Genomic DNA, 25,220 nt, shown 5'->3' with positions numbered 1-25,220 from the left:
GACTTCGTATAAAAAGCACAGCCATTTTTCTAAATAAGATTTACTTTTTCAGTCTAATTGTGGATTTCTGGTCCTGGCTAATATTGTTCCCTCCACTATTTTATATAAAGTCCATCTGGAGAAAAGACCTGCTGTACCTCTATCTCAAAGTTCCTGTTTATGCCAGGTACTATATTGAAAAAGTAACTTAGCCATTACTGATTGGGGAGCTTTTCTATACTACATTAACGGATAAACCTTAATCCATAATCTAACCTGTATCTCAACGTGCCATTCCCTAGGGAACACTTTTTTAAATGTTAAAATTTCTGTTTAAAACAAGCAAACAAAATACTCCCATTTAGCATGCCCTAGGCTGTCCTTTACAGGTATGCATCTTCTAACAAATTCCTCTCACTCCTCTCAAAGCTCGTTTACTGAATCAATGGCTTGCCTTATACCATATGTCTAGAGAGTCAATGAGTTTGGAACACTCTTTGATGTCAGATGAGAGTTACAAAGTCAATTACCTCTAAAGAAATAGCTATGGGAAAATTAAACACATATGCTTGACACTTTCAGAAATTAAAAAAATATATATTAGGAAGGGTAATACACACATAGTGTTCAAAAAATAATAGAAAGAAAACCATAAATAAAGAAGATAATAAAAGAAACATTGCCACTGGAAATAGTTTGCTTGCTAATCTTATTATCTGGAGTGGATATCTAGTCCAATTTCATGATTATAAGAAAATATTTCCACTTTTTAACTATAGCTGCTAAGTATGTGTTTCAATAAGTTATAAGAGCTATACTAACAAAATTTTTATTACTAACATAAACCTAATGTCTATTGAATGCAAAAATGCTATATGGGTATATTATAAAATTCTTTTGTTTTTCTCATTATTTAGTTTTAGCTTTTTTTTAAGAATCGAATATGATAACAGTATGCATTTAAACAATGAATAAACCTTTCAATTATAATTCAGTGAACTGTGTGGCAAAATTTTCATATAAGAACTTTCCAAATTGCCACATTTTGCATAAATATACAACAGAACAAATAATACAATAGTGCACATAGGTCTAAAATACGATAAAGTCTCTGTGAAAATAAAACTGTAAACATTAAATTTCATTGATATTACTGTAATAGTTTTCATTGTTACCAAGATATTATTCTCCTCAATGTTCAAAAACATTTGTATTTCAACTTATACAATTCCTTAATGTAGTTCTAAACTATCTAAAGGAGCCAATTATAATTCTGTTAAAAAAGAAGCCAATTGTAATACAAATTTAAAATTAACTTAATTTGAAACACACTTTTTTTTAGTTAGTGTATTAATTATGGGAGCTAATCACACAATAATTACGGGAAGAATCATATTTATAGATTACCATTGTGTGTTTTGTTGATGATTGCGTCATTCTAAGTAATAAGTTTCTTACTAATACCTTTTGAAAGGTGTGTTTTTAAAGGAATAATTACCAAGCAATCTCAAGACAAGTTAATACAATGAAAACTTGAAATATCGTTCCCTCCCAAAGCAGCACCTTAGTTATAGTTCACTCACTCCTGTACATTAGCAAAGCTGGTGGAAGCCCCCGGGGAGAGAGCAGCGGATATATACTGTGTTGGCAAAGGTATATATATCTTTACTTATAAACTATATCACTGACAGTTACCTCAACTCAAGTCAGAGTTGTGTGGCTATTCATCAAAAGAATGTACAAGTAATAATGAGTAAAGATGGAATCTTATGACATACTCCCTTATAAATACTTGGCTTTTTTCCTTAATAGGTATTTATCAGACATAATTTAGAAAATATGGAAAAACAAAAAGGTTGTTAAAAAAACAACCATAATCTAGGCAAAAACTTTTAGGAAACTCCATATGTTTCTTTCCAGTCTGAGCGTCAGCTTCCATATAATTGTAAATATTGTATTTTTGGCTTATATTATGAATATATGCTCATGACAACATATGCTGTTCAAACTCATTCATTCTATCCCATCTTCTCTCCTTTGTTCATTGAACTGAAATTTAATGAGCATCTAATAGGAGTAAGACACAATTGTAGACATCGAGTTTTCAATCGGAAAGAAACAGGGTTGGGAGAGGGAGAGAGAGAGAGGGTGGAAGGAAGAGAAGGAGAGGGAAAGAGAAGGGCCAGCATGAATCTTGCCCTTGTGAAGCTTATATTCTAGTCATATAGACACACATTACTTAATTAACTAAATTATTTGATCATAATTTTAACAGTTAGGTAGAAAGTGTAGACTGCTAGGACAATGTGTAAAAGGGGAACAGATGTCAGTCTATAAATCAGGGAAAGTGTCCCTTGAGGAAGACAGCTCAGAAGGATGGAGTGGGTACCTGCTGGGAGAGAACTCAAGAGAAAAGAACATGGGAGACTCTTGGAATGGGCAGAAATTTCTCTTCATGAATTCCACAAGCTGAAACAAAAGTAACGTGGCTAAAGCAAAGCCAGAAAAATGGAGAGGAGTATGAGGTGAACATGTGAGGTCGACAAGGCTCAGATGAAGCAGAGTCTTGTAGCAATTTATGCAGCAAGGAACTGTTGAAAGGTTTTAAGCATGAGAGTGACATGAGCAGATTTGACTTTTTATGAAAGTCACTCCAGCTGCAGTGCTGAGAAGGTACTCGAAGAAGACAACAGTGAAAGTGGGAAGAGCAGTTAAGGTGGCTATTACAGGGGTCCAGATAGCTAGAGCGGTGAAAAAAGAAATAGAAAAAAGTAATTTTGTTTAAATAGCTGTATAATAATCCATGATATTATTACCCATACATTGAGATTTTAAAATACATCACAAAGCTTACAAAAGAAGTTATATTACTTCATTATGAGCAAATAGCATTTTGAAGTTATTTCATAATAAAAATCATCAAATCAAAAGTCAAGTTTGCTGTTTTACTTATATGTTCTAATTATATGGTCTAAGGGACAACACATTCAAGAACGCTGACTTTGATTTTGTAGTGTAGAGGCTCTGTAAGTGACAGATATGCAAATGCTGGTGGTCAAGATGCCTGAGAGGTAGCTAACTTTACTTAGAGGGCACAATTTTGGGGGCCAAAAGGCCTCAAAAGTCAGTCCCTGGGCTTTTTATATTAGGTTTTTCAGATTTAGATGATGTAAAGATTTGAAAAATTAAGTAAATGGCCAAGTCTCATCAAGTATGGGTACTGACATTAAAACTCCATTCCTATGTTTGGTATCTTCTTTCTAAGACCCACCTATCAGCAGCAAAGACCACCCTAAATCCTTTCTTCCTATCTCCCTTGTAGCCTGGGTATGAGTGCAGGGCCCAGGTCCATCCACCTGGATGCAGCCACCACACACTTTGCATCGGGAGCTATGGAGTAGGGACCATGGAGCATCCATTCCAGTGGTAAGTGGTGGGAGTAGTGGCAGCAATGCCAGTTTCCTGGCAGGAACTATGCTAATTACATTATGAAAGTCAAGGTGCAGTGACTGCAGATGTGACAGCCATCTCCTTCCTGGTTTGCAGAGGAATTGGGGGCTGTTCTCCCACGCTGTCTAGCCTTATTGCCCCTAGACCTGCTTTCTAAACCTTGTCCTGAAGGTTGAAGGCAATTGCATATGCATTACATGTGTATATTAGATTAAATCAGCCAAAGCCAAAGTCTGCTGTTTGTGTGCAACAGTTTATGGAATTAGCTGTACTCCATAGATGGTAGCTCCAAATCAACTTTATTCCTTCTCCCGCTGGCCCTTCTAGTCTGTGTGGTAGACTATTTCTTTTCCTGCTCTTGGATGAAATTTTTGGGTGCTTTTGTTTTGGCCTTTTCAGTTCTCTGTAGTCAGTCCCAGGAACAGTCACATTTTCGTAATTAAAATGTCCGGTTGACCCCTTATCTAATACACTTTCTACATTCCCTCCTGCTCTGTCCTTATTTAGTTTGAGGGGTAAGGGGGCAGAGAGTCTGCCTGGCATTTTATTTCTTCTCTCTTTATTTATGACGCTCTTCAACTCCTCCCTTCCCCTCTTCCTAGCCACAGGCCCTTTCAGGGTTGAACAGGTGATGCTGGGAATAGGAAAGGAAGGAGAAACGAGCCCTGCCTCTCGTGAATGAAGAAGTCTTCAGATCTTGTGGGTGGAACTCTTGTAGTCCCCTCACCAGGCTGGAGGTAATGAAGAAGCATCACAATTTCATCAACCTTTAGGGACAATGCAGCACTCTCAACAAAGAATTCTATCTTTTCCATTCCCAGCTCCCAATCGCAACTGCCTATGTAAGCTGAAGAGGGGGGGCGTCCGAAGCTGGCACAGATGATTTAGCAGCTCACTTTGTAACCAAAGGTATTTGACAACTTCTAAATTGATCTTAGACTGAGGGCCATTGTCCAAACCAATACTCAAAGAGTCTCAGTGCAAAATAATAGTCTGTACTTTTGCAACTGTGAATACTGATAAGAGCATTTTGGCTCTGCTAACGTATTCTTTTTCTAAACCTAATTCCTTATTTATTGATAGGCAAAATAAAACATGCAATTATGCCCTATTAACAGCATTGCTGGCCAAATATAATTTCCATTTTTTTAGGTGACTTTATGCCTTCTGCTCTAGGTTTTAACTCATTGAGTTTTATAAACAACCCTGTTAACTATTTTAAGCTTTAAATTATTCTTAGGAACTTTTAAAAGATTCAATAATAATAGTAGTAGCTAGCATATAAAAGAGCACTTACTTTATTTCATCAGTTCCAAAATATATATTTCCAGAAATTGATTTTTTTTAATTTTTTCTATCTTCTCAAAGGAAATGTGACTTGCATTATCCTTCTTTAAAAAAAAAATGTTATCTTATCTATAATACAGCTGTCAGCATTCTCTGATAGTGGGCAAGATATCACCCATGTCTTTAGTGGCAACTCATATAAGAATATTGCCTTAAAATTGATAAAGATGCCTCAAAATGAGACATAATCAAGATGGTCTTCTTCTCCAGATCTGGACTACAAAGCCTGAAGGAACACTTAAAATAAATGATTGTTTAAATTAAAAACAAAAACAAAAACAAAAATTCTACCCGAGGTAAAGGGACTATTTTACACACAAATCCAGGGGAAGCCTGAAGGTACTAAGGAAACAACCTGCTTTGTAATGCCCACTGTTAGCCAAATGCTCCTCTTTCTAATTATTAATTTAAGAACTAATCAACAGAGGCTCCACACAGGCAGACAAGGTAATTGGTGTTGACTAGAATACATTAGGCAACCTAGCTAATTATCCAACATATAGGATTCTGCCCTCAGCTGACATCTTTAATATTCTAGGGTTAGGTCTCAGAATATTGGGAAGTTAGCAATGCTTTCAAATGTAGATTCTGAGCAGTCACCAGAGGCATGCTTCGGCTTGAGAGAATCTGCTCACTGTTATTTCTGAAATTGGTGCATACCTTGAAAAAGTTAACACCCTCAATTCTCATTAAAGTTGAATAAGAAAAAGGTTAACCTACTGGTTATAAAGAGAGCTGGCGAATCTCCATGACTTGGGGTTGAATCTCTGCTGTGCTCCTTCTTAAGGCTGTCTCATAGGAAGCACTCAGTAAACTGAGATATTTTTCTTACTGCTAGTTTTCTAAGGCTCCATTTACTCATTTTGTAAGAATAAAATTAAGTTTAGCTTTCAAACAAATGGTGCTGGAAAGAGATGCAATACAGCTCAAACCAGTCTTGGAGGTAGGGAAGGAGAGCCTCTGATGTAAGCCTGGAGTTAGTGCCAAATAGGTAGAAGCAAGTTTAAATAAGCCATAGTCAGGGTCACTGAAATGTAAAGCATAATCAAAAGTGGGAACCTTTGGCAGGAAATTTGAATTAGTTAGACTATCTGGATAGGATGTAACACCTGGAGCATCCAATCAGTGGAGAAACAGGGGAGGGACCTGCATGTTAGGCTTAGGGAATGAAGCCTAACTTTGCTTGGGGCACCAGCCATCATTTTTTTTTTTTTGTTTTCAGTTGAGTGCCCATTCTTGCAAGATTGTGAATAAATTTTTTTTTTCTTTCTCCACAATCAAATGAGAGTTTGTTCTCTTCCAGGTATGCCTTTCTTTCTGACAACTTTGAGGGCTCATCCAAGATCTGAGGCTTCGGAAGGATGAAAGGAAGTTATGCCCAGCTGACTGAGTAGTCTCAGACCCCACATTGGGGGTCCACTTCTGACAGCCAGAAGAACCTGAGACTGGGCACTTGGATCCACCAATTGTGGAAAGAAAAGGGGAAGGGAAAATCTGCCTCACAGTGACCAGGCAACTCTGTGCATGGACCAATTAAGAAAAAGACTATTTAAGTATTGCCTTGGTGGTTGGGATGAATTCTGATGAGCCTGGAGTTGAGTAAGCAAGTGCAGAGTTCCAATCCATGGTTCCTTTCTCCCATGAGGGAAAGTGCTGGAATCGGACAAAGTGAAACATTGCTGAGAGAAAGAAAGCCAGGCAAGACTCAGAATGGGTAGAGGCAGTCGGCCAGCTGGGAAAAAAAGGCAAGGGGCTACCTACAGAGTCTCCCGGGAACATTCCCCTGGATAGTCCATAGGGAAAATGTTGGAACATTGAACCAATAGTGATTGGACCAAGTGAAAGGACAAAAATAAAATGTACATTTGGACAAAAGGAATCATTGTGCTGCTTGATGTATTGGGCTAAAATTCAGGGCAGATGAGGACTGACTGTGCCGACCTCGAACTTTATGTTAATGAAAAGAAGCCCGTCTCTAAAGAGGAGTCTAATTATGCCATATGTTGGCTAAAAGGAAGGAAGCCCCTCTTTATTCTGTAGACCCAGAGGCTAAATCCTTAGAAGCTAAAGCCTGAGATCCTTTTCTGAACCTTCCCCTATCCTATGCTTCTCTCCCAGGGCAGGGACTGTTGGACTCTGATGAGCCAACAGAACTAACCCAAGTTCCCCCTCAGGGAATGGGAGCGGCAATCAGGGCCAACTGCTTCACCTGTGACAACCCACCAACAACTGAAGAAAGAGTTGGAACAGTGTAAGAAAGATATACAAAATTTTCCATTTCTGGGGGCTCCTGAGAACAAAAGGGTGAAAGAACATAGACCTACTGAGTCCCTATACATTCTGAGAGAAGTATCTATTGAATCAAGGGAAACTGGTTATATACCTGGTTTGAACTTATGTCTATCTTGAATATCCTCTTTTTGGGGAAGAAAGGCGATTGGCGAGGAGGGCAGCTATGAAAGAATGAGAGAGGCAGCACCTGCTTGGACAAGGGGGTAACTGCAGCAGAGCAGAAATTCCCCATTGTAGACCCCAATTGGAATAGTAATGATCAGGAAGAGAGGGTACAGATGAAGGGTCTTAGAAACCTCACTTAAACTACTCAATAATTTTTAGTCCTTAAAAGGGACTTGAAGAAGTACCCAGAGTTACTGATATTCTGATAATTTTCTAGCTTTGTCTCTTTGGTTCAATGGGACTATTTCAAAGTGGTACGACCACTTGATGCAGAATCTAGGTTTCTCTATAATTAATCACTTTGCCAAATCCAGGAGTGGCAGACTTGCTACTGGGGACAGTGAAACAAATGGGTGAATACAACTATCTAGATATGGGAGCATTTTCCTGTAAGAGTTCAGTCTTGATGAAAGTGTCAGTGTACCCTAGGAGGGTTATGGTGTCTCCTGACAGGACGTGCCAACTACTGCTGGGCAATAACATTGGCATTATTTGAGGTGGCAGGAAGGATGCCTGCTTTCTGATTTATTTGGGCAAGTAGCTGAGCCAAGGAGGGTTTGGATGATTAACAGAGACACAAGGCATTCTTGGTTAAACTGAAGACTTCATTTGGGAATCAAAAACATTAAATAATCTCTTGGACATTGAGCCACATATTTTATGCATTTTTTCCAGCAAAATCTTGTTGGGTGTAAAGTTTTTGAGGAATGAACTTAGACAAGACTCCCTCTGCTTACCTGCACAGTTTGAGGGGCCAGGTGAGGAAATACTCAGGGATGGACCTGATGGTCTTTTGGCCCAAGGTATAAAGAGGTCTTGGCCTGACATTCAGAAAAAGATACAGAAAATAGATGGGTGGATGGATAAACCACTAGGAAATTTGTTGAGAGAGTCTCAGAATGTATTTGTGAGAAGGGAAGAGGAAAAGCAGAAGCAACAAGCTGACGTTGTGTTGAGTATGGTCGACCACATGGTGAAGAAGAGATTAGAGATAAAGCAGGGAGAAGACAGTCAGCCGTGAAATAGAGAAACAGTCTGAGCCAAAGGGGATGAAGGAGTGAGGATGGCACAGGACTCAGCAGGGTGTTATCACTGTGGGAAACCTGGTCATTTCAAAAGGTAGTGCCTGAGTTTAAAGAAAGAAGGTCGGGTGATACTCCTGATGAATTTTGAGGATTAGGGAGGTCAGAGGCTCTTCATCTCAAGAGCTCACTGGGAGCCTTTGGTAAAACTGAAGGTGGGCCCATATTAGAAAGAAATTACATTTTGGGTAGACACTGAGGCAGCTTGATCTTCTGTGACCCATGTCCTAAAGGGGACTGAATTCTCCAGTAGCTCTCTCACAGTTTTGTGGGTAAAAGGTGAAAGATTTAAAGTTCCCATTTTATAACCAATTATAAACCCCTTGCTGTACATACCAGAAGCTGGGAGTAACTTGTTCAGACAGGACCTGATAGTACCCATGGGACTGGCTTATGGGCATGATCTGAGACAACTGCATAGAAAGCCAACAAGAATGTTGTGGGAGCTGTATAAAGAGAACAACTGCCAATTGGGACTGAGAGAAACAGAGAACGGACATATTGGAGGAAAAATAACTTCAGAGGTAGAACTATAGAAGCTAAAGTCTGAGGTCAAGAAGCCTCGGGCCAGGAGAGCAGATCCACCCAAGTACTTGGAGAAGGTGTGTTTGCCCCAAAGGCAGAGGATGGGCCTTCCACCTCTTTGCAGTGGAAGAGTCCTGCTGCCTCAGGCCATGGAGAGGGTGAAGCACATTCCTTGGGGATTGTAGAGAGCCTGGCTGTCACCACATGGAGGAGTTGAGCGTGTGTCCCCGAGATACCAGAGAGCCCAGGTGTGGCCCGATGCTGGGAGAGGGTGGATCCAAGAAAAAGATGGTCTCCCCAATGCCCCCCAAGGTTACATTCAGAGAAAGGTGGGACTCTGCATAGGCCCTTGGAAAGGGTGGGATTGTCTCTTTCTAAAGACCCAAAGTTAAACGAGTTTCAGACTTTGAAATCTAATGGAATTTGCCTGCAGGTTTTTGAAACTGCTTGGGTCTGGTTGCCTCTGTGTTCCTTCCAATTTCTCCCTATGGAAACAGGTGTATTTAGCCTATGACTGTCCCTCCTTTGTATGTTGGCAGCAAATAACTTGCTCTGAGTTTTATAGGTCCAGAGCCAGAAGAGAATTTTGCCTTAGGACAGACAATGCCAGTAGCTATCTTAGCGAAGGACCTCTTCCTTAAGAATTATGTACTGGCTTTGTCCTCTACTCTGTCATCCTTCAGGCACCTTGGTTGGCTGGCCAAGACCCCACCTCTTGAATATGCTGTCCATCAATACCAGCCCAACAGTTAGGTCCTCATCAAATCATGTCAAGGGTCTAAACTCCAACTGGCCTCAGAGGGAAGTTGTTCTGTTGACAACTGAGATGGCCATCCAGGTGGCAGAGAAAGGCTAGACTCATTATGCCCCAGTGAAAGTACCAGTACTTGGGCTGGATGATAAGTACCCAAAACACAGTCTGATTTAGACCTTTTAAAAATCACATCAAAGAAACAACAGTTGGGAAGGTAGAAGGGGTTTTTGGATTTGGGGTTTGGAGTCTGTATTTTAATCTAATAGTTAATAGAGATCTTGGTTAGAGAGTCTTACCAGAGAAGATAGATGAGGGACTTAAAGCTCAATTTAAAAATGAAAATATTTATACTAGCCATCGTGTTCCAAATTCAGGATGCAAAGAGTCCCTTCAGCTTGTGAATATAACTGAAAGTTTAGAGCCCCAAAATGTATAGTTGGATGCCTGTCAAGTAATAGATTATGGAGACTTAATAAGTCAATGGCAAGTGAGTGGGGAAAATAAGTACTTGTGTCCAGAACTAGTAGGGGGGTGTTACAGTTGAGTTTCTCCTTGCCCTTCCTGGGATGATATATGATGGATGACCCAGTTTCAAAGATGGGCCATAAACATGGGATCAGTTTCACAGACTTAGAGGCTATTAAAGGATCAAATAGCCTCTTATAAAGGAAACTTCCCACCAAATTGCAAAAATCCTAAGTGTATTCTGGTGGTGATAACCATCAAGAAAGCAGACAAACCCTCTGGTCAACGACAGAAAAGTCAAGGCGATACCAGCTTCCCTCCTCAGTCCAGCAGTGAGTAGCACCAGAGATAGCTGACAGAACACACGGAATGGGGGGCAGACATCACTGGAAAAGACACTCTAGGAAGGTTCAGGATACAAGTACTCTCCAGTTAATTCCTCAATAGTGCCAAAGGAGACCAGCTAGAGGTTAATTCCCCCATAAAAAATGATCCCAAAGTTGTCAGGGTGATCAAGGCAGAAAATTTGAAGTAAACCATAGAAATAGAGGCAGGGTATGGAGATATAAGTGACTGGACAAAGAATGGATTAAATATACAGTACCGAGCCTAACCAAAAGCAACTGTTATGCTTGCACAGCAGGCCAACCTACTGCCTTTATTGTGCCCTTTCTGATAGGTATGGAGAAACATGAAGAGGAGTTCAAATGCACGGTTCTTCCCTTTGAGAATACTACTCCTCATGAAAATTGCAGTTCCTCTCTTTCCCCTCTGGTCAACCGCAGAAAAGTCAAGGCTATATCAGCTTCCCTGCTCAGTCTAGGAACCCACTCTGCCTGTCTCTCTAGATGGAGAGAAGGGTTCCAAGCCCTTGGGACCATGGCGTTGTGTACCCAAGTGTGGGATGTGACTGAGGATACACTGACAATCCCTCCAGTTCAACCACACCCCAAGCAGACCTTTGGTGGTACGGTGGAGAGGGCATCCTCCAACCAGTATCACTAAGAAGTGGAAGGGACCTGTGCTCTGGTCCAATCGGCCATCCCATTCATGCTGGCAATTGAAAAGGAGTTGGAAGTTCAAACCCAAGGAAAAAGAAAGGAAAAAGCTTACTTGGTTCCCTTGATGAGTTTAAGGCTAGGAATCAAGTAGCTGCAGGAATTGAGTCACTCTTACTCTGGCAGGTCACCATCAACAAAAATGTGGATTGGATTAGTTATAGTAAGAAAAGATTTGTCAATTACACCAAGGATGTAGGTAAGGGAATGGCAAATCAGTTGGATGCTACTGGCCAAATGACATGGGGAATAGGATGGCCTTAGACATGATGCTAGCTGAAAAGAGAGGCGTTTGTGTTATGGCTGGGTGTAGTCATACATTTATCCCCAATAACACAGCCCCAGATGGAACTATCACCAGAGCTTTACATGGTCTAACACATTATCTGAGAAACTGGCAGAAAATTCAGGCATTGATAACCATTTCAGGATAGTTAGAAAGCTGGTTTGGGAAATGGAAGATGGTGACAATGTCCATGTTAACTTCTTTAATCATTGTAACTGGGGCACTCACAGCACTTGGGTGCTGCATTATCCCATGTGCCCAAGGGTTAGTTCAGAGACTTACTGAGGCTGCCTTAACCAAGCAAATGACTGTTCAGTACCAGTGAAGCAACTTATATTCCCTTAAAGAGGAAGATTCCTATGATGAAGAGTGTGAAAAAGGCTCTTATCAAGTTTAAAGAAAAATAAGAATGTGAAAATTAAAAGAGTTCAAAAAGAAAGAAGAGAAATTTGTAAGAATAAAATTAAGTTTAGCCTTCACAAAAGATGGTACAGGAAAGGGCTGCAGGACAGGTCAAACCGGTCTTGAAGGTAGGAAGGAGAGAGACTCTGAAGCCTAGAATTGGTGCCAAATAGGCAGAAACAAGTTTAAATAAATAACGGCCAGGGTCACTGAAATGTAAAGCACAATCGAAAGCAGGAACTTTTGATGGGAAATTTGAAAATACCCTAGACTTTTTCTTCTTCTCCAAAGGTCTCTGGCTTCGTAAGTCTGTTGGCTCTGTTAGTTCTAAAGCTTTTTCCAAAATGGTTCTCTCTTAAAGGGCTCCAGTAAACAACCCCACCTTGAATGGGTGGAGACCCATCTCCATGGAAACCATTTAATCAAAAGTTACCATCCACAATTTCCTGGGTCACTTCTCCATGAACAGAATAATTAACGATCCCAGGGCGGTGTGACAGTAGCTCAGTGGCAGAGTTCTCGCCTGCCATGCCAGTGACCCAGTTTGATTCCTGGTATCTGCCCACGCAAAAAAACAAAAACAAAAACAAAACACCCAGCAATATTGAATGAGGATTAAAGAGCTTAGCACTCTGGGGTAAACAACAGATTCAAACTGGCACACTTGGGAAGGCCAAACCTAGAAAAAAACTTAACTTTCTACTCAGCAAGTGAGTGGTATATATGAACAAACTGCGGTTTTACTCTAAATGCAATTGTTTCATTTATAGTCTGAGTCAAATAAAGCCAGAGAATCTTAGTAGACTAAATTTGGAAGAGTGGGTGACTCTTGCCTCTACATAAAACCCTAACTTTATAACTTAACTGAATTTCCAGCACAGTCACATATTTTTGCTGTACATTTCAATTACACAGAAAATGTAGCTTCACTGCGCTTAGCATATGTGGATTGTCTACAAATAAATATCTCTACTATTTGTCCATTCTTGACATCTCACTATATCAAACATCTGGTAAAACCCATATGTCTATAACTGGCTTAGTTGCTAAGGGATTTTGTCTGTTTCTTTTTTTTTGTATGCTGTATGGCGGGGGTCACATTTCATTCTTTTTCCATTTGAGTATCCCCTTATTGCAGCACCATTTGCCAAATTTTTGTTTCTTTGGTTTTTTTATTTGTTTGTTTGCTTGGGAAATGCATGGAATGGAACCCACGTCTCCTACATGGCAAGTGGGAATTCCACCCCTGAGCTACCCCCGCACCCCCTTCTCTGTATCTCTTTAATTGACAGATGCCTTTCCTTTCTCTTCCATTTTTCCATTTGAAACAGCTTTTCCTCTTATTGGTTTTCTAGGAATTTTTAATAACAATAAAAAAGCCTAATGGCAAGTCCTTGCTTCTTAAACAAGAGAAATAGTATTGTCCATTAAAACGACAGGAATTTCAGCAAGGAAGACAGAGATGTGACCAGCTGGAGTGAGCTTATGACGTCAATGTCCTACTTCATCCATCTCCAGTTATCTGCTGCCTGGTTGTCTACGGGTCCAGCATTCAAACTTCCCGAACCAACCAAGAAAAGGCGGGGAGGGACAGGTACCATGTTGTTGAGAATGAAAAAAGAATTTAAAATGTGTAATCACAAGTACTCAAATAATCGATGCTGGTGAGAATCGTCACTTCTGTAGAACCAAAAGCCATCAAGCAAAATGACCGATGGTCCCTTATTCGTCCGTTGGTAAAGACATGCTGAGATTCCTTCACACAAGTTAATAAATTCCCAGCAAGGAAGCAGTGATCAAGTCAGCCACCTGCAAGATTTCAGGCAATAGTGAAAAATCTGAAATTTAACACTCCCACTTTTGGCACTGAATGACACCATAAGAAGACACAGACGACAAGTCCTTAATGTTCCAGAAAACAGGGGTGTGTTCTGGGCTTGTGGGTTTTGTCTTGTTTATGAATAATCCACACATTTGTTTTTCTTTTCTATAGATATTCTCCAATATTACTCTGAACTTGAAGCCAGAATTATGTCTCTGCTTAAAAAGTTAGGCTATACATAGCATTTAGGTTCTGAGAATGAAGGATGTCGAGCTTGCACATGCATCCTTGTACAGATGTTTCAGGTGTTTGAAAGAAGTGTGCAACCCACCCATTACATCACATTAGAGATGAACCTTGCCATCAGAGCTTAACAACTTCACTGTGATCAAAATTCCACTTAATGTTCAATAATTCCTTTATTTTATTTAATTATTTATCCTTTCCCTCCCATAACTCAAATAAAATGCTGCCAAGTTAATACACAACTCCTCAGATCAAGTTAGATATTCCACCCTATTAGTATAAGCTACTGATTTTTAACTTATCTCAAATTCCTTTCCCTAATCACCTATGTGTTCATTAGGCAATTAATGAAAAATTATTAAATCATTACTAAAAAGGATTTAAAAACTAACAGCACACTATCTACTTCAAGTGTAATGCAACTAAATGTCATTTACTGAATTCTGGAAAAAAGAGTTTTATGTGAATAAAATGTGGGTGCTAAATTTTATACTCGGATATTAAGATATCATATATGATCATTTTTATGTATTGGCCTCAAACTCAAATTAATTCACTGTAAATTATATTTATATGGTAAATTTAAGAAGCTGTAATTTTAAAGCAAAGTAGCAAAATACTAATAAAGCAATGAGATAAACTCTGCCTTCAAAACCCTATTTCAATTATATATATCTCAGAGCAATTTCCCTTTTATTTAGAGCTAATTCAACAAAAGTATTTCAACCTATCAAAACTTAGCAATATTTAGACTTTACTTTTATTTATGGGGACAAATAAAACAAGACCAGATTTAAACAATACTCTTTTACTGTTTCTTCATTAGCGTCTTTGCTTTTAAAATACCCACAGATATTTACCCAATTACAATCAAAGTGAACCTATGTTTTAAAAAATTTATTATATTGCTGTTATTTACTTTGGGAGGTGCTAATTAAGAAGAGACATATTCATTCAAAACCAACAATTTTTAAACCTTTCCAAGTATTATTAATATGGAAATAAACTATTACTTAAATACATGGATTAGAAGTTATTTCTAAAATGTGAACCTACTGACCAATTTTTAGAAAGGATATACATTATGTTAAAAACAGATATATTTACTAATCACACAACATGAGTATTTCTTTCTACTTGACATTTATGATAAAAAAGTCAACAATAATAATAGACAAGCTTCGTTTTGGGCAGGGGTTGGGGGGGAAGTGTGGGGGGTGGGGGGAATCAAACCCTGGTCTCCCACTGGCAGGCGAGACCTCTACCACTGAACTACTCTTGAAGAGCTTTTGTATAGTTTGTTAAAATTAAAAATTTTGTAGTTTTCTTCATCAACTAGTTCTATCTTGATTAAAGGATTTTGAAACATTTCCCTTAAAATATAAACGATTAGAAATCAAATCTATTAAAATGAGAAAATTATCCAGGAACTGTAAAACATTAAATTATGTAAATTCTACAAAACATCTCTCCCCCTTGTCTACATTCACAAATGGTCCAGTCAGCATACAGCTATACATTAGATTATTAAGTAAATATCAAACGTTAGATAAATATGAAAATACTCCAATTATCCTGAGTTAATCTGCCGAGGCTGTCAACCACCAGAACAAATCCCAATGCTCATAAACAAATAGTAAGTGCTTCTGACCAGACAAAAAGAAGTGCATCCCTTTGCTTATGAGAGCCAGCACCTTTTCTTTGGCCTCCAATCACACTCCAAGTTTTTAGATACAATAGTAAATTGATTCTTGTTTTTATCATTAAACTCTTGGTTAGCTAGAAGTAAACTAGAAGAGGAGTAAGTAACAGCAACAACAGGAATAAGTGGTATTTGAAAAGAATGGCGGTAAGTAAATAAACCAGTGTTCACTATCATTTATCAGAACCTTTGTGCAAGACACTCTAGAGGCATTTGGAATTTCATCCAATCTTTACAAGAGTAGTTTGATGGAGGCATTATCATTTTCATCTTACAGATGAGGAACTAAATCTCAGAGATGCCGGGTAACTCAATCAAGAGGGCAGAACAGAGATTCAAGGCCAAGTTTAGTGAATTTCAAAACTCTTTCTACAAGAATTCAAAGAATTCACCAAGCGCATCATGTTTAGGGACCAACAGCCCTGCCCACTTCACTAGAACTTCAATGCATATTATGATTTTCCACAATGAAATTCTATACCGTCAATCCATTCTTTATGATGGAAAATGGATAAGGCATTCCAGGAAGCTTCCCATACCATTGTCTGACAAGTCTATATAAAATGCACATTCCTAAAGAGTAGTTTCCAAGCAAATTTGCCTTTGCTGACTTTATCCTTCATAATGAAAAGCAACCAGATTAGGAGAGAGCTATAAAATGTCAACAGCACAGACAACATGAACAAGAAATTTCATGACATGAGAAATGAGCTCCTTTTTTTCTTTACATATATCTAAATTGAAATGTCAAAAATATTATTTCCAGTACACAATATCCATTACATATTGGCTTAAAAAGTACCTTTCATATATGTATGTGTGTGTGTGTGTGTGTGCATGTGTATATATATGAAAATCCTAATTCTTATACTTCATTTAAAAAATTCTGGTAACATAGATACAACCTAAAATGTCCCCTTTAACCACTTTCAAATATACAATTCAGCGGTGTGCATTATAGTCACAATATTGTGCTAACATCACCACCATCCATTATCAAAATTGCTCCATCACCCCCCTCAGAAGTATTGACCAATTAAACATTATCTCCTCCTTCTCTAGCCATTCAGGCCCCAGGTAAACCAGACTCGAGATTCTTATGAATATCTATATTCCAATCATTTCATAAGAATGAGAACATATAAGTTTATTCTTTTGTGGCTGGCTTATTTCACTCAATATGATGTCCTCAAGTTTCATCCATGTTGCCACATGTACTAGAACTTTGTCTATTTCAGGGTTGAATAATATTTCGTCATACGTATATATCTCTTTTTGCTCACCATTCATCTGTTGATGAACTCTTCAGTTGTTTAAGCTTTTCGGCAATTATAAATAATGCTGCTATGGACATCAGTGTGAACTATCTGAGTCCCTGCTTTCAATTTGTTTGGGTGTATTCTGAGAAGTGGGATTGCTGAGTCAATATAGTAATTCTATACTTAATTTTTTGACGGTGGAAACTGCTTTAAACAGTAGCTGCACTAGTTTACAATCCCACCAATAATGAATGTCTTCTTATTTCTCCCTATCTTCTCTAAGACTTGTAAATTTCCAAGTTTTGAATAGTAGCTATTCTAGTGGGTGTGAAATGGTATCTCATTATGGTTTTGATTTGCATTTTCTTAATGGCTAATGATGTTGAGCACATTTTCCTGTGCTTGTTGACCATTTACATTTCTTCTTTGGAGAAATGTCTGTTCAAGTATTTGCCTATTTTTAAATCATGTTTATTATCTTTTTGGTGTTGAGTTGTGAGATTTCTTTATATATTCTGGATATTAAACCCTTATAGGATATGTAATTTCAAAATATTTTCTCCCATTGTGCAGGTTGTCTTTTTATTTTTACAATAAAGTCCTCTGATGCATACAAATTTTTAATTTTTCTGATGTCCCATTTATCTAATTTTTCTTTTGTAGCTCAAGCTTTTTGTGTGGAGTCTAAGAAACCATTGCCTAACACAAGGTCCTGAGGTTGTTTCCCCAAATTTTCTTCTGTGAGTTTTAAAGTTTTATCTCTTATATTTAGGTTTTTTGATCCATTGTGAGTTAAATTTTGTGTATGGTATGAGGTAGGGCCAACCTTCATTCGTTTGCACATGGATATCCAGTTTTCCCGGCATCATTTGTTGAAGAGACTATTCGTTCCTACTGAGTAAACCTGGCACCCTTATCAAATATCAATTGGCCATAGAATTAGGATTCATTTTGGAACTCTCAATTCTGTTCCAATGGTCTTTAGCACTTTTTTTTGTGCCACTACTACACTGTTTTAATTACTGAGGCTTTGCAATAAGTTTTAAAATCAGGAAGTGTGAGTCCTACAAATTTCTTTTTTCAAGGTGGTTTTGCTTCTTGGGGGCTTCTTATATTGTTCCATATATATTTGATAGGCTTTTCCATTTGTGCAAAAAGGCTTTTGGGATTTTGATTGGGATTGCATTGAATTTATAATTGGGGTAGAATTGATATCTTAACTATATTTAGTCTTCTAATCCATGAACAGGGGATACTCTTCCATTTATTTAGGTCTTCTTTGGCTATGTTCAGCAGTATTTTAGAGTTTTCTATGAAGCCCTTTAAATCCTTAGTTAAAGTTGCTCCTATATATTTGATTCTTTTATTTACTATTGTAAATGGAATTTTTTCTTCATTTCCTTTTCAGACGGTTCATTACTAACGTATAGAAACACTACTGATTTTGGCATATTGCTCTTTTACCCTGCCACCTTGCTAAATTCATAGATGTAGATTGTAGCTCTCTTCTTGGTTATTCAGGAATATACATATGCCCTCTGAACAGGGAAGTTTTCACTTTCTTTCCAATTTGGATTCCTTTTATTTCCTTTTCTTGCCTAATTACACTGGCTAGAACTCCAATACAACGTTGAATTACAGTGGTGACAGTGGGCATTGTTGCCTCATCCTGAACTCACTGAGGAAGTTTTCAGCTTTTCACCACTGAGTATGATGTTAGTTGTGGGTCTTTTATATATGCCCCTACAATGTTGAGGGAATTCCCTTCTATTCCTAGTTTTTTTAGTGTTCTTATTAAGAATTAGTAAGCTAATTTTGTTAAATGACTTTTCTGTGCCAATTGAATTGATCATGTGTGTGTATGTCATATTTTTCCTTTGTTCTATTTATGTGATGAATGACATTAATTGATTTTCCTATGAACCACCACTTGATCAATGCACATAATTATTTTAATAGGCTGATGAATTCAGTTGGCTGGTATTTCATTGAGGACTTTGCATCTTATTCTTAAGGGATATTGGTCTGTAATTCTTTTCTTGGGTTATCTTTATCTTGATATTAAGATGATACTGGCCTCCTAGGTTGAGTTAGGAAGTGTTCCCTCCTATTCAATGTTTTGGAAGAGTAAGATACGTTCTCAGAACGTGAGAAAAAATTCATTGGGGAAGCCATCTGATATTGGGCTTGTTTTATTGGGAGATTTTTTATACTGACTTAATCTCATTACTTGTCATTGATCTACTGAGAACTTTGATTTCTTCTAGAGTCAGTGTAGGAGCTTGTATGTTTCTAGGAATTTGTCCTTCCATCTGGGTTATCTAATTTGTTTATGTACAATTGTCCATAGTATCCTCTTATAATACTATTTATTTATGTTACAGCAGTACTAATGCTGTTCCCCTTTACTTTCTGATTTTAGTTACTTGTGGCCTCTTGTCTTTTTTTGTTGTTGTTCAGTCTAGCTAAATGTTTGTTCATATTATTGGTCTTTCAAAGAACCAACTTTTGGTTTCATTAATTCTAATTTTTATTTTTATTCTCAACTTCATTTATCTGTGCTCTAATCCTTGTTATTTCCTTCTTTTTGCTTGTTTGGGTTTAGTTTGCTCTGTTTTTTCTAGACCTTCCAGTTGTGAGGTTATGTGACTCTTTTGGGATCTTTTTATTTTTTTATTGTAAGCACTTAGAGCTGTAAATTTCTCTCTCCACCCTGTCGTTACTGTTTCACATAAATTGTGGTATATTTTGTTTTTGTTACCTTGACCTTCAGATATTTCCTAATTTCCCTGTGATTTCTTCCTTGACCCACTGGTTGTTTAAGAGTGTGTTGGTTCATTTCTACGTTCGTGAATTTTCCATTTCTCCAGCTGTTATTGATTTCAAGTTTCACTTCATTGTAATTGAAGGAGATGCAGTGTGTGGTTTCGGTATTTTTAAGTTTCTTGAGACTTGTTTGTGATCTAACATATTGTCTGTCCTGGAGAATGACTCCTGTACATTAGAAAAGAATTTGTATTCTGCTGTCGTTGGTGACATCATACTTCTCATAAGCCACTGGCTCATCACCCTTACCTACTTAATTAGAGCAATTAAAATAATAATTTATTAGAGAATTGGTCATTTTTAGAAGAAATATTATGATTTATGATTTTCACACACTGGAAGTAATAATCTCTGATGAGATAGCAGGGAAAACACTAGAGGTTCTAAACATGAACATGTTCAATGAGCTGGCTGCATATACAACAATATGACGATATTTGGTATTTAATAATATCATGACCCAAAGCATAATGAATATATTATAGATCCTTTTAATTGCATATACAATAAAAATTATTTAAAATAATAAAGAACATCAAATAACATCATGTTATTTCCATTGAAAGAACTGAGTAACTTCTTGGGTTTATTTGGAAGAAAAATCAAGCAGTTATATGCTCAGCTTGAGGCAGAGGTAGTGGATTGACGCAGAAAGTGTTACGTTTTTTTAGAATTTTCCTCTATCATTCATTGTTGGGGAATGATACAGATGAAAGTAGGTGATTTTTCCTGGATTATAGATCTAAGACTGTTTTGGAGTGTGTGTGCATGCATGTATGTGTGAAAAAGCTGTTGTTATTTTGCCTTCCTATAATCGAAAGCTTAGTTATATTTGAGGAAATAAATTTTATGTTAGAATATATTAGAGTATTACTAAGAAAATAAAATTATTTTCCAATATAAAAACTTTTACAAGGATGGTTTGATGCAATTTCTTATAGGGTGGGTATAATTTGCTTCAAGGAGAAACTATATGTAAGAAAACATATTTGTGTTGGAATAACATGAAGCAACAGAAACTCTCATACATTGCTGGTGAGAACGGAAGTTGGAAAATCACGTTGGACCAAAAAATTTGTCAATATATGGTTTAAGGAAAATATACAGAAATGATGACCCAGTAACCCCACTCCAGGATATATCCTAGAAATTCATTACTACACTCATCAGAATACATGTACGAGAATCACATATCAGCATTCTTCATGACATCCCGAAGCTGGAAACAATCTAAGTATCCATTAACAATAGAATAACTAAACAAACTATGGGATATCCTTAAAATGGAATGAAAACTAGTGAACAGGAACTAATCACAATGAGAAACAAAAACAAAATAAAACCAAATAAAATTCTTCAGTGCCATTCATGTATATCCTATGATTTCATTCATATAAAGTTCAATCTGGGAAAAATTAAACTATATTACTTATGCTTATGTAATTAAATAGGCAAGCCATAGACACAAACAAAGAAATGTCTACTATAATAATCAGGAGAATGTTTACACATTTTCCTTCAACATAAGTTCTAAGACAGTGTTATGATCCAAATGGGTCATGTGACAATACACTGATGCCTTCTCAAAGTTGGTCCTGGGAGCCTATTGCTAAGTTTTCAGGATTGAAATAAATGCATTAAAATGAAAGACAATACATAGTCAAAATTCATCACTTTCTAATTACTTTATTCCAATATATTATCAAGGTTATTTATGTCTATTTTATCTGCAGGTGGAAATAAAATAGAATGGTAGCTGTTCTGAATCCCTCCCCAAGTCCCAAGTCCATATAAATTGACCTCATTTTTGCAGCTTGTACATGCTAGGAATGGAATTTTTCCTCTTAGGAACTTTTCAAAAGGTATTTCCCCCAAGAGAGTCTGCTGTTAAATATTTGCCACCAGAAATTTGACATTTCCTATCCTGGAGGAAAGTTTAGGGGTGCTCAATTTACAACAATTTGGAAAGATACATATTTTTATTTTAGTCACTTTTCTGAAGCTTGATATATTTTATTCACAAAAAAGAAGTGACGTAGAATTGAAAATAAGAAAAACAAAATAAGAAAATAAGAAAAACTACATATTAAGTTATGCATAGTTCAAATACTATGATAATTTTAAAGCAAGAATTTCTGGAGATGAAAATAATGATTATATATCTCCTACATGAATAATAACTGAAATTTGGCAAAACTTGGGAGTACTGAAAAAAAAAAAGCAACAATCAAGGGTATGAGGGAAATAAGCAAACTTACAAATTAAAAAGGATATTAAAAATTTTAACTCATGATCAATTCCTATGCACTGTATTGAAAGGCAAATGGTATTGTGAAACTTGAAAAGTTTTAGACTTTCAAATGTTAAAATTCTAAATCAAATAAACCACTTTGAACATATGTATTATAGTGTAAACAATGTATAATTTTCCTAAAAGCAGCTGGTTTTCTCCTACATACATTACGCAAATATTTTTTCTATAAGTCATTCTCAGTAAATCAGATGTTTAATTATATACAGTGAAAATCAATATAATACAAACCATAGGGGGAAACTGAAGGAAACTTCAATCTACCCATGTAATATTTCATTTCTCCTAGCAGAGTTTTTATTTTCCAACAGCGAATGTCAGTCAATCATATTTGAACATTCTAGCAGATGGTTAATCTAATTATATTTTACTTTATAAAGAATTTTAATGTTACTCAAGAATACGTACAACTTTTTATAACTAAAGTAATCCCTCAATAGCTTGAACATGCTTGCTATACAAATTCGTCTTAGAAAATTCTACTTCACACTCCCTGGTTGTTAGGAAATTTGGTTTCGAACAGCTGGTAAACCTCTCACTCCATTCTTCACCATGTTTATAGAATGGCTTCTGTCTTCCCCAGGACCTTCTAATGATTTTGTAACACAATGATGCATTTCTACCAGTCGTAAAGAAAGTCATCTCACTCTTAAAGGATGAAATGCGATGCACAAACACCTGAATATCTGAAGAAGGCAAGCCACTAAAGATCTTTTCTTTCTCTGTTTCTTTACTCCTTCCTTTATTACCTTCCCCTTGGCAAAAGATAAAAAGCAATCTTTGCAATTTCTTAGTGGACAGGACAGAATTTTTTCAGTGACAAATTCATTTCAGGTAGGTGCTGCTAATCAGTTCAGAAGTTATCATACTTCAGAAATTTTAGGTCAGTTTATGATATAAATGTGTACTTTTAAAACCTGCTTTAATAGTTCTTACTTGTGAACTGTTTAGGAACAATGTTTATAGAAACACTTATCAAAGTAACTATAAATATATGTACTAAAATTTTACCATACCAAATTCTGCTTCATGGATAATAGTGTCACAGAGAAGATTCTCACTGGAGTGTATCCAAGGAATATATTATTTATGGCACCCACCTTGAAAAGGGGTGGATATTGTAGATTCAAGTTTAAAAATATAGTATAGGACTACTCAAATTTGGTAAATAGGAATAGAAAGAACAGCAATGACAACAAAACAACGAAAGATCATTAAGTAGTATTAAAATTCATAACAAAATCACCATCATGCCAATATAAAACTACCATGTTGATATTTTCTGCTTTAACTCAGAGACTGCACATTTGACAATCCACTAAATTCCCAGGCCTTCACTAGAGCTATTACTTGATTTCAACACTGAAGAACATTCAAAATTTTCCTCACTTGGTTCAAAACACTAGACTTTCTATCATCCTCCTTACCTGACACTATGTCAGTAAATCTTTCAATATGTTATCTTTTAGAAAAGACACTAAAATGTGTTTCCAATATGTCTATCTATTCTCAAAGAAGTTTTATAAAAACACATTGCTCAGTTGATTCATTTACTCTATAAAAATGTTTCAAATGTCTACCATCTGTGTTCTGTTAATGTACTAAATTGCATTCACAACGTTGTCTTTAGGACTGTTTCATCATTATTTATAAATGTATGGGTGAATCACTGCATGTGTATACATAGTTTCGTTGGATCTTGCTATATGAGTTGTACTCTATGTATTTTGTGAAGTTAATATAATGCAGCACATTAGAAAACCACATGGCAATTTCTTAGAAAGTTAAACATTCACCTGCCCTATGATTCAGAAAATCCATTCCTAAGTATTTACTTGAGAGAAATGAGTTATACTAAAGAAAGAAAATAAACCTCATTTAAAAATGTTCACAGGAGTTGTATTCTTACTAGCTCCAAACTGGAAATAACCAAAATGCCTCTCAGGATGGGAATGGTTAAAGAAATTATAGAATATTCATACAATATATTATTACTCAGCAATATGGAAGAGTCTCATGAACATTGCATGGCTCAAAAGAAGGCAGACACAAAAGAGCACATGTATTCTATGAAACTCAAGTACAGACAAAAGTAATCAGCTTGGTGATAGAAACTGGGAGAGTGGGATTACTTTTCTTCTAAAATTTTAAGTTAAATGCTTAGTTTACATTCATTTTTTCTTCGTTGATATTGTTAATGGTGAAAGCACCTAGAGCTGTGATCTCAACCTGAAGATGAAACTTGTGCTTCCTAGATTTGTTTTGGTATGAGATCTTCTTGTTTTGTACTTACCTCACTGGTCTGCACTTGTACTTGTTTGCAAAGTTTTTAAAAAACATGTACAGAATGGTAAATTAGCTTATTTTTTATTTAAATTATCTATTTTAACAGATATGCTTATCCAGTTTCCTAATCCTCAGCATTCACGCATTCATTTCCTCACCAGATCCTTCAGCCCCTCAGAATTCTTAACACCGTGATAGGGCCTGGAGACCCATGGATAGAAGCTGCGGTGCGTCTTCTTCAGGCCTCACATCTAATAAAATCAATTAAAGCACAGAACTCTAGGTTTCCTGGGAATACACTGGAACACCTCTAACTTAGAGGGTTATACTCCAACACCAAAAAAATTGAATTATCAACTTTAAATATTTCAAGGCAACCATTTTCCCCATCAAAATACTCTATTAGTTGTATGCAAATTCAAGATATGAATCATTCTATTTTACTCTGTCTGAACCAGAAGAGCACTTTATATATATGCAATTTGGCAACATCTTCCTACAGACCACCTAGGGAGTGAGGGATGTTTTCACCTGGTACATCAAGTTGTGCTGTACTCTAATGGATTGGGCTCACTGTTTTTTCATGGTCCGTCTTCTCCCATACCTTACTCATTTAATTTATTTCACTTTGTTTTTATTTAATCATGAACAGTAGCTTGGCACTTTTCTCTTCAGTTTCGTAGTTGACAGTCCCTTTTAGCTGACACTCAATTTAAATTTTCTCAGTTCAATTAATCTTCTTTCTTATTTAATAAGTGAACATCATTTTCCTTGGTCTTCTGCCCTTCTCTCCTGTTTTCTATTTCATACTTTGCTTTGAAAATCATATTATACCCCTGTTCCTCCAAGCAATCAAATATTAATGAGCCAACCTTTAGGGAAGATAAAAATTAGAGGGAGTTATTTTTCTGTTAGCCCTAATATTTCTATTAGCTTCTACTTCTCTACTTTTCTAAATGTACT

At 36.8% G+C, this 25,220-nt stretch overlaps 1 protein-coding gene across 1 annotated transcript in view; it reads right to left on the bottom strand.

Moving 5' to 3' along the window:
- MDGA2 (MAM domain containing glycosylphosphatidylinositol anchor 2) overlaps window positions 1–25,220 on the bottom strand; it is a 932,919-nt gene that overhangs the window by 373,283 nt on the left and 534,416 nt on the right. The gene's annotated exons all lie outside the window — the stretch shown is intronic.

Source organism: Tamandua tetradactyla, chromosome 14 (assembly GCF_023851605.1).
Source record: "Tamandua tetradactyla isolate mTamTet1 chromosome 14, mTamTet1.pri, whole genome shotgun sequence".
In the NCBI taxonomy this organism is placed as follows: Eukaryota; Metazoa; Chordata; class Mammalia; order Pilosa; family Myrmecophagidae; genus Tamandua; species Tamandua tetradactyla.
The sequence above is the reverse complement of the archived record's forward strand: the minus strand, read 5'-3'. Positions and strand labels throughout refer to the sequence as shown.